The sequence below is a fragment of the Melitaea cinxia genome, chromosome 4, assembly GCF_905220565.1.
Source record: "Melitaea cinxia chromosome 4, ilMelCinx1.1, whole genome shotgun sequence".
NCBI lineage: Eukaryota > Metazoa > Arthropoda > Insecta > Lepidoptera > Nymphalidae > Melitaea > Melitaea cinxia.
In genome coordinates this window covers 5,943,241-5,956,501 of record NC_059397.1, presented here as the reverse complement: position 1 = coordinate 5,956,501, position 13,261 = coordinate 5,943,241, and positions in this window count along the sequence as shown.

The window sequence follows — 13,261 nt, the reverse complement described above, 5'->3', positions numbered from 1 at the left end:
ATAGATTAACTTTTTTCCATCACAACGCTGGCGAAATGATGAGACTATGAAAATAGAAACGTACAATCGCTCTGTTGCTTTTAAAAGTGAACACAGGGTAAATAAATCAGAAACACAAAGCTTTGGGTAATGCTTTCTCAACTATACACGGTCAAACAGCTTATGAAACTTTTTTAATATAACCAACATCTGAATAAAATTGTAAAATGGAACTTAAATAAAACAAAAAAAGGTTATAAAAATATTTATTTATTTTTTATCGATCACTGAAAAAATGATAATTAAATTTTGGCAATATACCTACTTTATTTTTCTAAACGACAGATTCAAAATTTTAATTTAAAAAAAATTAAGCTTTTTAACGAGAAATACTAGTGTTATACAAGTTTTTAAAATAATTAGTCTGAAGAATTGTCAGATCAAGCGTAACTCTTATAAGTTTATTTGAGCCGAAATTTTATTTTTCGCCTCATGTATGTATCGTTTGATTATTCATGTAATAGAATAACATTCTATACTGGTACTGATGAAGTCAACAAGTTTAAAGTCTGACAACGTGCATCGGACCTCTCTCAAAGATAGTACGTAGCCCGAAAAATCAGCAAGTTCAAATAGCAGTCTTAGCCTCACGCCTCGGCAAACACAGTGTTGGGCGTCCTCCGGCCCGCTGGACCGACGATCTACGTAAAATTGCCGGTGATGACTGGATGAGGATTGCGGAAAACCGTGATATCTGGCGAGATCTTGGGAAGGCCTATGTCCTGCCGGGAATGCGATAGACTGACGTTATGTGAATCAGCAATACTAGGTTGTCCTAATCTTCTAGCGTTCCTGCTCCTGGCCTTACCACATTATGGAGTGTATAAAATATTATGAAAATACATAATTTTACGAAATCAAAATGGTATAATTTAACCTATGTTTTAATTTAATATTTTTTAATACTTTTATTTCTTCGACCATAATACATTTTTGTAACAAAATTTATCGTACATATTTGACTGTCACTGTATTGACTGACTGTGTGGTTACGAATGACGTGGTAAAGAATATAGCCACCCCCTCTCTACCCGTGTGTATCGAAAGAGGCGACTAAGGGATAACACAGTTCCACTACCACCTTGGAACTGTTAAAGCCGACCAATGAGGGGATAACCTTCCAACTTTTGAACGGCTTTGAAGTACACAAGCCGAAGACGGGCAGCAGCGTCTTCGGTGCAACAAACCTAGCCCTGCGGTGAACAACGCGCCTGCCTAGCATGGTAACTATGACGACGACATGCTGAAATATGTGTGTGTGTGTGTGATTTGAATGAATTACACACATATAAGTATACGTTGTTATACATATAAGTAGTACATAGGTAAGTTTAGGAACACAGCGTCAGTGTGTATCACTATTTCTTGTTTACACATCCACCGTAATGAAAACAACGCTAACAGTGAGACAGGGATTCCTCACTTTGACTTTTCCGTTCAGTACTGTGGGTCCATTTCCTCGACATAACAACTAACGTCGCGGCGGAAGGCGCCTAGCTTGTATGAATTTCTGCAGTATAGACAAGACCATTGTAACTTGGCCTTTAATACAACAGCCCTTTCTTAGCACATTCAAAGGAGTGAACGATATCTTTATAGTATCGTAGAGGTCTCGACAAAATTGGTGTTCGCTAAAGAAACATGTAAGTCTGTTATCGGTTCATTTGCTCCTGTAATAAGTTGTGATCCTTCGACGTTTGATAGGTTTCTATTAAAGGAAACGTTGACATTTATTTGTCTTGGAGGCGCATTTCTCGTATTGAATAATATTATTGTCACATCCTTTAACATAAACTATTTGTTCTTTTCATCCGTATTTCTACCTTCTAGTTATTTCTGTTCCGTGTATTTATTATACATTTAAATTTTATATTCTTCAAACAAACCAACATAAAAAAAACAACAACAACATAAAAAATTAGATTACATTTGAAATTGCTTTCAGCGCTGTCCACCGGTTCCACTAATATAGGTCAATATGAGAGAAACGCTATTCAAGAATAAATTAAACGCATGAAAAAGAGCAGGCCTGAAGGCACTACACGTCCGGACAAGGGCTAATATCCGGTGGCGAATGTTTATAGGCAACAAACAACGACTTAGAACAAATAAATCCGCTGAGCCCCGATCTTAACTTACATCCACTAATTGTTTGGCGGCCAACTTTGTTACAAACGCCCTCTGATATTCCGCTCGGGGAATAATCGACGGTAAACATTGGATAGACTAAGGATTGTACAAAAACTATTTTATGTTCAATTATAGATAACAGTTGATGGGATTAGTTTTGACAGACTACTAAGAAAATAGGAAAAAGTCTATCAAACAAATATATTTATAGTAATCTATACTAATATTATAAAAAGGTAAAGTTTCTAACTTTGTTTATTCGTAGGTGGTAATCTTCGCAAATACTGATCCGATCAAGATATTCTTTCACTAACAGAAAGCCACACTATTCAGGAGTGATAAAGGCTATATTTTATTGTAATTGAATAAAAAATTCAGTGAAAAATAATGGTATATGTAAATCAAGTCGAAGAAATACGAGCGAGATGAAAACTTTACTATATACTAGCATCATCACAAAAATAATTAACGCCCAACGAAGTGGGCATGGTTCAGCTAACCTGACATAAACACAGTAAAAATGATGTTTGCGTTAATTTCATGCTCATACACATCAATAATTCTGCTGATAACCAGTATTCAGATTTATATTGAAATTTATGTGTAATTTTAAAATTTTTATCTAAGTTCTCAAAAAATATCTGATATATAAAATTCTCGTGTCACAGTTTTCGTTGCCATACTCCTCCGAAACGGCTTGACCGATTTTGATGAAATTTTTTGTGCTTATCCGTATCTATGAGAATCGGCCAACATCTATTTTTCATCCCCCTAAATGTTAGGGGTAGTCCACCTCTAATTTTTTTTTTTAGACAAAGTTTTTAATTTCTATTTTTTTATGATACAACATTAAAAAATACATACAACCCTAAATTTTCAACCCTCTACCATCAACCCCTATTTTTAAATAGCGTTTAGCGGCAAGACAACGTTTGCCGGGTCAGCTAGTCACTGTATAAAAATACGATACTACAACCTGGCTACATTCTACGTTAAATTTTTAAATTATTAAGAAATTAAACAATAACATTTAAAAAGAAGTAAGTAAGTGAAACGTATCCTTTTGACTACTAAAATTAAAAGTATTTAAATTAATGATTAATTCATATAAGTAACTTAAATTTTGAGTAAGTAATAATTAGGTACTTACCGATCCCCACAAAAATGATATAAAGACACAAGGGACTGAAAGTTTTGAATATAATTATTACGTCTGACCGTAAACTCTGCCGCCACAAACCGAGCCATCGTTATTTTAAATAATCGGATTCGTGTTACGAACGATTTTGCAAATTTAAATGAAATAAATTCTAGATAACTTTGAAAGTTTTATAGAAATTAATACGAGAGTAAACCAAGTTTTTGTCTGGTATCTTATCTACGAGTCATTGAAATGAAATAAGGTGATTCGGATTTTTAAAATCCAACTATTGATAAAGAAATACTAGGAAAATCTACAATTTATATAATAATACCTTAACAATTTTTTAGAAAACTAATTATTATTCTAGGAAATATTTTCTTCTGCTTTTTGAGTTAGTCTCGTATATCGTAGTTGCGGTGCTCCTCCTTCGTTTCTAATTTTTTTTAAATAATATTGAAATAATTTTATTTTAAAAGTCATTACAATATGCTTGCTAAAATGCTGTGTGATTACGGCAGTAAAAAATATGGCTATCCCCTCTCTTCTTGTGGGCGTCCTAGAGGCGACTAAGGGATAACACAGTTCCAATATACCCCCTTGGAACTTAAAAAGCTGACTGATGGCGGGATAACCATCCAACTGCTGGCTTTGAAATTCACAGGCCGAAGACGGGCAGCAGCGTCTTCGATGCGACCAAGCAAGCCGTACCACCCTGCCTACCCAGCGTGGTAACTATGGGAAAAACACATGAGTTCACGTCATTTTCGGCGCGAAATTTGGGAGGCCTATGTCCAGCAGTGGATTACCCACTGGAAGAGAGAGGGTGGCTATATTCTTTATTACCGTAGCCACACAGCATGAATTAAGACAAAAACAAAAGTAAAATAACGTTAAATTAAATGTTGAGTTATTTTTAACCTATTGTTTTGAATGTAGCATCGTCAAATAAAACTATTTATTATTAAGACCAAAAAGGAAAGATAATTTGTTTATTAAATATGTAGATTTTATTAATTATAAGTTTCTTTTACTGAAGACTTTTGAACAGCCAGTTTCAATAATCTATCCATCCTTGAATACTGTAGATCTCGTGGGGAGTTCCTAGGGAGCGTTGAGGTTAGGGTCGGCAAAGCGCTTGCAATGTATTGCAGGCGTCCGTAGGCTACAATATTCGCTTATTATCAAGCGGAACGTACGCTTGTTTGCCATGTCTATAGCTTTTACAAGTTCTAGACTAAAATTGTTTAAATTTAATATTAACATTCTAACAACCACATCAAAGTTGACTGACCAATAAAACCGGTAAAAGACTCCTTCTTACCCAGTTCAAATTGTAAAATTTATTTGCAAACTAAATTAACAAAATTTAAACATTAAATGAACAAAGGACATTATAACTAAAGGTAACTTTTTCAATGTAATAATTTTTGTGCTATGGATATACAGAATAAATAAAACAAATACTATTATTAAGACTTTAATAGTTTGTAAGTACAGAATAAAGAATTTAAATTAATGCAATTTTTTAAGTCTATGAACGTCCTGTTCGGAATTTAGACCCTACTGAAGCATGACTTAATATTCACGTATTCAATGGTCTTATTGAGTAGATCCTTTGAAATGCAAGCAGCGTTTCAGAAAGCCATGTTCGTTGAAAACTAAATACGCTTTGACAAGTTAACAATGCACACCAAATAAAATATTAAAAGTTTATGATTTCATTTTAATAATCATCATCACATTTTTACAATTGCTTATTATAACATTTTTAGACAGATAAAAAAAAAGTAACAAAAAAGCTTGCTCATTATTTGATTATATCTGTAAGAACTGTTTTGAATGTATATTTTTAGTATGATATTTGAGCAGATATATAAAAATATATTTTATTAAGAATATTTAATTATCTTAAAAAAACAATATTCATAATCAATGAATCAAACAAAACATACAAAAAGTTTTAAAACTCAAAATATCCTTTTTAATCGTAAACTTACATAAAAAATGTTGAATTACAGTGCCAATATTTTTTTATATAACCTGCAGTTTGTAATACTTTTTACGCAAACACGATTTTGTATTAAAATTGTAATATTTTAATACAAAAGCGCGCAGCCATGTGTGTTAAAATTATATCTCAGTTTTCAACTGAGTTCTGCATAACTTCATAGATTGTAACATAAGCGAACTAATCTTCCCACCGTTATAAACCAGTAACAGGGGTAACATAACCATAGCGACATATGCATATATTCGCGTTGCATATCTTCTAATTATAGCTAAGAGCTTGTACACCCGAAAATTTTATTTAAAATTAATATAATATTTTGCTGACTATTATCATAGCAACGCTCTAACCTTGTATTCGCTTTATCTTATAGTTTCATAGTCACAACGCCAAAAAAAACTGAGAGAGAAGGTCTATTTCTAAATATGATTCCAGACAAAGTATATCCAAATGGCATCATAAAACTCTGTGCAATATTATTGTCGATTCTTTGAGATCTATTAAGTTTCTATTCTCATAAATAATTGTGATACATATAATGTCCAATATCAATTAATAGTAATTTCATGCAAGTATTTAAATTTGATAACGTTATTTTCTACAATAATAAGGCTATAGTTCTAATCGAGCAGGTACGACTTGACTTAGGTGTGCGCTGTAACCACACTGCTCCAGTGCAGTGTCTATCAAGGGAATTTACCGTCACTTGCGGTGTGAGACTACATTGCTTACTATTTTATAGAACAAGTCTGGGAACGTTCTGTGCAGGATATTGAACAATTTCCTCGAGCCCCATATAATTACCACAAACCAAGTTCACGAAACGTGTTAGGGTATATCGTAATTAAGAAGAGTCATTGTTTGGATCAAAGTATTTTCTATCTCATAAAACTTAATCTCAGTAATTTAAATCGACAAAAATATAGATGACTTGCTGTGCCCGCGGCTTCGCCCGCGTTGAAATCAGTTTGTCACAAAGTGTTCCCGGCAAACTTCCAGTGAAACCCCCATCAAAATCGGCTTAGCCGTTCCGTAAACCTTCTTTTTGAAGCCTTCTCTCCATTAGTGAAACCGCATGAAAATGCGTTCAGTAGATTTTGAGGGAATCGATCACATACGCTTTTGGGGACTTTGTTTCATAATACACTAACTGTTGCCCGTGACTACGTCCGCGTGGTTATAAAGATATGCATTACTATTAAGCTGCTTAACGCAAATTATTTATTTATTTCAGTCATTTGAAATGCTTATCACTCCGAGTAACTTTTTCAAACGCACAATTTAGTATAATTTAATAGTTATTTTTATAAAACCTCTCTATACACATTTTTAGTTATATTTTCAGGCTGCAGTATAAATAGCCTTTCAGGCGAACTTATAGCTGCTGTATATGTTTCATACAAACTATCAACCCCAATTAAACCCCCTTAGCGGTGGAATTCGTAGCGGACATCTACTAACTATAATCTACCTCCCTGCCAAATTTCATCTTTGTCCATCTTGGATGGATGGACCATCCAGCGGTTTTTAAGTTCTCGTGATGAGTGAGTCAGTGACCTTTCTCTTTTATATATATAGATTACGATGTATTATTTGGACACTTCCTCACCATCTATAGAGCACACATTTTAAATTTCAAATCTCTTAACTTAATAACATAGGACTTTCATACAAACTTCCAACCTCCGTTTTATCCCCTTAAGGGTCGAGTTTCGTAAAATCTGTTCTCAGCGGATGTTTACGCCCTATAAGGAATATACTTGCCAAATTTCAAGTTTGTGCTGTTATAGCTTCGGAGATTTCGTGATGAGTGAGTCAACCTACCATCCCCCGTTTTAACCCCAAAAGGGAGTTGATTTCTAAAGATACACTATTTGAACACCTTCTCACTATCTATAAAGCATAAATTTTAAATTTCAAGTCTCTTACTTCAAAAACATAGGACTTTCATACAAACTTCCAACCCCCGTTTTATCCCCTTAGGGGTTGAATTTCGTAAAATCCGTTCTCAGCGGATGTTTACGCCCTATAACGAACCTACTTGCCAAGTTTCAAGTTTGTAGGTGTTATATTTTCGGAGATTTCGTGATCAGTGAGTCAACCTACCATCCCCCGTTTTAACCCCAAAAGGGAGTTGATTTCTAAAGATACATTATTTGGACACCTTCTCATCATCTATAGAGCATATATTTTAAATTTCAAGTCTCTTACTTCAAAAACATAGTACTTTCATACAAACTTGCAACCCCCGTTTTACCCCCTTAGGGATCAAGTTTCGTAAAATCCGTTCTTAGGGATCAAGTTTCGTAAAATCCGTTCTTAGCGAATGTCTACGTCCTATAAGGGAGCCTACCTGCCAAATTCCAAGTTTGTAGGTGTTATAGTTTCGGAGATTTCGTGATGAGTGAGTGACCTTTCGCTTTTATATATATTATAGAATATTATAGATTAACGAGAGTATAGCTATCTCTTAGGTTCGGTTCTGGTTAATTTTTTGCCCAGAGGATCGGCATAGCGATTCAATGGGGAAATTCTGCCAGCATACTTGGCACCATTCTTAGTGGACATCTGAAATTTCGAAAAAAATATAGCATTGAAAAATACTTTAACGTTAAGCTCGATCAATATGATCTCGAACTGAATTGAATGCATTCTGGATAAATAGCGTATTTTAAATTTAAAGTAATATTTATCCTGATTTGTTTTTTTTCTTTGAATCTTTTTTGTTTAAAAAACATATGAATAAAATATCATATTTTATAAAATTGGCAGCTATTTTATCGTACCGAACAACTCGAAATAAATTTGTAACATCAGCCAACAGCAATTATAATCTACCACGAGGAAATTCCAATTGCTTTGGTCATTTTCAATTTTTGATTGCGGCAAGCAATTGGAATATGTTTCAACCGAACCGACAACGAAATTACAATTTAATTATTGAAATGTGTTAAATCTTGTTTCGTCACTGCAAAGTTCTACAACATTATATTGATATTTGATTAATTAATTCGACTTTTAGCCTCCCGATTCTGAGCAAAAGGCTTCTTTCTCTATGTAAGAGAATTGTCGGAACTTAATCCACCACACCGCGCCGCTCCACTGCAGTTTTGTGAATATATTATCTACATAAGTAATTATCGTTATTAGGCGCCTAAAATAACAACCGGGACCAACAGTTTTACGTGTTCTCCGAGGTTTGATGAGTAAACCCACGATTAGGCAAACTCCCAGACAATGAATAAATATTTGTACAAACACAAATATTCACCCCGCGCGGGAGTAAAAACCACGACCGCGACGTGCTTAGGCGCCTACACGCATCACTGTACCAAAGCGGTTTTGTTTCTAAAAATCTAGTAAAGCTGAAATATTTTTAATGCATTTTCTGCAAAAACTTGCATTAAAGTAATAAAACGTCGGCCTCGCCACAAAGCCCTTAGATTATTAGGGCAGTTTCACTAGGAGTGACATAACAATCTCCGAACCGAAGGATTTATCGTGTAGCTCAGTTCTTAGACGCCGTGGCTTAGTACTTGAGTTAGTAATTACAACTTTATTGTGTGTTCAGCAACGTTCCCGCCGTGTACTGCGATACTCATTAAATTGTACCTACTCTGGAATACGATGTAATTGTAGTTCCCAATTTCAAATATAGTTAAGCTTAATCTATTTGAATTACATTTGCAATGTCGCTATCATAGGATTAAAACAGTATATTCATCAGACAGTTTGTAATAAATGATCATTAATTTATTTAACATGGGTACTCACACGGTCGTCTGTTTCTAAGGTGTAAGTTATATCACTACATATTGACACCTACATATATAGACACACAACCTACTTAAAATTACGTAGGATGATGCCATAATAGGTCGGGAAAAAAGTCTTTTCATATTTTTAACCGACTTCGAAAAAGGAGGAGGTCTCAATTCGACCGTATATATATATATATATATTTCTTTTTATGCATTTTCAGGGATAACTTCGTTGTTTATGAACCGATTTTGATAATTATTTTTTTGTTGGAAAGGAGATATCCCAAGTGTAGTACCATGATAAGAAACCAGGATCTGATGATGGAATCCCAGAGAAATCGAGGGAAACCCTCGAAAATCGTAGTGACGACTAATGCGTTTGCAAATTTTGATAAACTTATCGATGTTATTGAAGTAGATTTTTTTCGTTTGCGAGAAAACGCAATTACATAGTAAAAAGTTGCAATAAAATCTTTTTGGTTGTGTTCTTTGTAACTGTCTGGTTTGGATAACATGAAAATGTGGCATTTAAAAAATTAAATTAAAAAATAAAAACAGTTTTCCGCCACTTTTCTTTTGTTTTTCTATTCGCTAAAATAGGTGAATCAAATAAATAAATTCGGTCCATTTTAAAGTTTTACTTTAAAAAAAAGGGAAAAACTTAACCGCGAAAAAATTTATGACGGCTACGGACCAAATGCAGTGTCAGTGAGAATAGCACCGAATCGATTTTAGTGTTTTCAGTCAGGAAATTTTGATTTCAAAGATGCATTTCACTGTGGTCGCCCAGGTACGAATAAACGTGATGATATTTTTGAAAAATTTGACCTAGATTGCATTTAAATAGTTACGATATACAAAGGACGGACGTATTATACGGACTGACTATAAAACAGTTTTAACTCATTTAAAAAAAGCTGGCCATACAAAATAGCTCAATATATGAGTGTCACATACACGCACGTGTGTAATACATAGGTGTGGTTTGAGTGTGGGGTTTTCTATTTTTGTTGGTGATCAAAAATGGATAACCTACGATAAGAATAAATGAAAGAAATCGTAGTTAAAAGGTCAATCAAGACTCTCTCGAAACCAGGGTTAACACGCAATAAGGTGAGTGTATGATGGGAGTGGAAGGTTTCATTATGAGCTTTTACTGTCGGGAAAAACCATCGATTCAGATTTCTACTGTCAACAGCTGATGAGACTTAAGCAAGAAATTAAAATAAGCGGCCCGAATCGATCAACCGAAAAAGTGTGGTCTTTCACACGACAACACCCGACCACATACGTCTATAGCCACACAACAAAATTTTAAAGATTTTGAATGGGAAGTCTCAGTGCATCGACCATATAGCCCCGATCTTGCACGCTCGGATTTCCATCTTTTTCGGTCAGAACTCTTAAGGTAGTGTAAATTTAACATCAAGAAAGGACTGTTAAAACTACTTGTCGTGGTTTTTTAATGAGAAGCACCAAAATTTCACAGCAACGGAATCCTGTCACTGTAAGCTATCGAACAAAATTGTAAATATATATTATTATTAATGTAAATATTTATTTTTAATCTTACCTTGAATTTCAGTATGAAATACGAAAAGCTTTTTTCCCGAACTAAGTATGGCTGTTCCTCTACTCCTAACTGTGGCGTGATATACAAAGTCTTTTTTATATATTTGTTCTACAGTAAAATAAATAAAATAATAATAATAATAAATAGCTTTATTACACACAGTAACATATAACAATTAGGTACATAAGAATAGAACTTAAAGGGAAAAAAATAATTACATCGCATGCAACTAGTGGTCTTATCGTTAGATAGTGATCTCTTAGACTACCACAAAGACTACCCACAATAATAATGGATAATATTTTATGATGAGTTCGCCTTCACCGTCATCAAATCCTTTAGAAACCTGTTCTAGGAATTGTCTCAATTTATCTTCTTCTTCTTTCTTCTCGTTCTTGTGTTTTTTCAACTCAAATTGGCAGCTTAACAAAGAAATTCTAATTTCTGTATCGAAGTAATTACTCACCGAAAGCCTCGAATGGCTGTGACTGCATTTCATTAATTTCAGAAACTTTTTCAAAAATCCAAAGTGTCGTTATGACCCCGTTTCACACAACATGTATACTGTACCATAACATCAACCCTTTTGCAGGCACAAAGTGCCACTCCGGTCAATAACCGTATAAAAATAACATACCATAAACTTTACAAGATCCCAGAGAAAAATTACTTAAGAATTTAACGTTAAACACATTTCTGTAGACACACGTAGACGAATGTTTCAATACCTTTTTCCTACAAATGTAAAGTAATTTATCCTGTACAATCTAATAAAAATGTACTGGTAGCAATGAACACGCTGATCCTGAATCTAACGCTATATTGAAAGTGGCGAGCTGATTGAAATTTATAACGTCTTCGTTTCGTCTTAATGATGTTGAATTGCATTTCTTGGATGTAATATATACTATAAATAAGGAACACGATTCGATGTATCTTTAACACAACTGCAGTAATAAAATTACAACCCAAATATATTAAATTGTATCCCTGATTCTATTTATTTATAATAATGTAGTAAACTTAATTATCCATTAACCATTCCTTTCAAAGGTACACCAAAATTATACAATAAGAATAAAACTCTTAGAGAATAAAATTGTATGTCATATTTATGACCGGCTATTTTAACGACATTTATGAAAACTTGTGATAACAATACCCTTTTTTTATTCCTATTTCTCAACAACAATCTCGTTTGGTGTGAGGCTCATATCACATTTTAGTGGTAAATATATTTAGAAACGTAAAAAGGTTTATGTATTGTTAAATGTCGCCAACTTTCAAAACTCTAATCAAGATTTCTTGACTCCCCTTCCCCTTCCCCTGTCCCTTTACCTTTTTCCTCTATAATTTAAAGAATATTATATATTTATTTATCTTATTTTATATCCTATCAAGATAGGAATTATGTAAATCAGATAACTCATCATATCAAAATTCATGGCATACAGTAATAAAAAATCATCCATATATTCGCATACATATAGTACCTAAATAAGAAAAACACATGAAGAGAATCAAGATAAACTGCATTAAGTAAACTTGAGTCCGACACCCCTTGCGTTCGATTGGCGATAATTGATCTTCAATTAAGGGGATGCGTGATTCCCAAGAGATTGCCCAATCAACACCTTTGGTTACTTAACCCGAATCCCTTCCTGCAAATTCATTTGGTACAAATATTCCCTTTGGAAATAGTGCAAGAAATATCGAGATTGTTCTGTGGAAATTGCAAATTTAGATTCACAGAGAATATTAAAATAAAATACATTTTTTTTTTTTATCTAAAACGCTCAAATTTACTCTATAATTAAATCGAAGCATACGTCTTAGAGTCTGTCCTGAATTTTTTCATGTTCATTGCATATATATGTGTGTATATTTTTTAATGATAATTTTTAATCAATAAAGCTTTATCTATGATGGTAATTCTCTTTTAAATTAAAAAAAAGGGTAAATAACAAAACCTAATAAACGACCATTGGTAGTTAAATAACATTTCGACTTAATTAAAGAACATTGTGCACAGGAAACATTCCCGCTTCTTGAGTAGCTTGTAGAAATGTTCTTGACTTCAATAGACTGCGTCAGTTTTTATTTAAATTTGAGCATCCTCTCTAAGATAAACAATTGGAGCAATTTCAACAAAGACAAACAATTACTCCGAGACAAGGCTGATTCTTAAATAAATATGTCTGTGGAACCCTTGGGGACATTTACGCTTTTTTTTTATTTATCGCAAAATGAAGTAGAAAACAGAAGTAATAGCGTTAGCTATAGTATTTTATTCAATTGTCTAAAGATATATTTCTAAATTTAGATAAAATTAAATTTAAACTATTTTGGCAAGTTTATGAAATAATTTTACTATTTATTAAAACCAATAATTGATCTATGTGAAAATTTTGTAATGTACTTATATAAGAATACGCTAGAAATATAAAAATCAGACTTTTTTGTAAAACAAAATTTTCATACTTTATACGCTTCGGCCTGTAATATACCACTGCTGGGCATAGGCCTCTTTCCCCATGTAGGAGAAGGATTAAAGCTTAATCCACCACGCTGCTCCAATGTAGATTAGCAAATATATTCCCTACTAT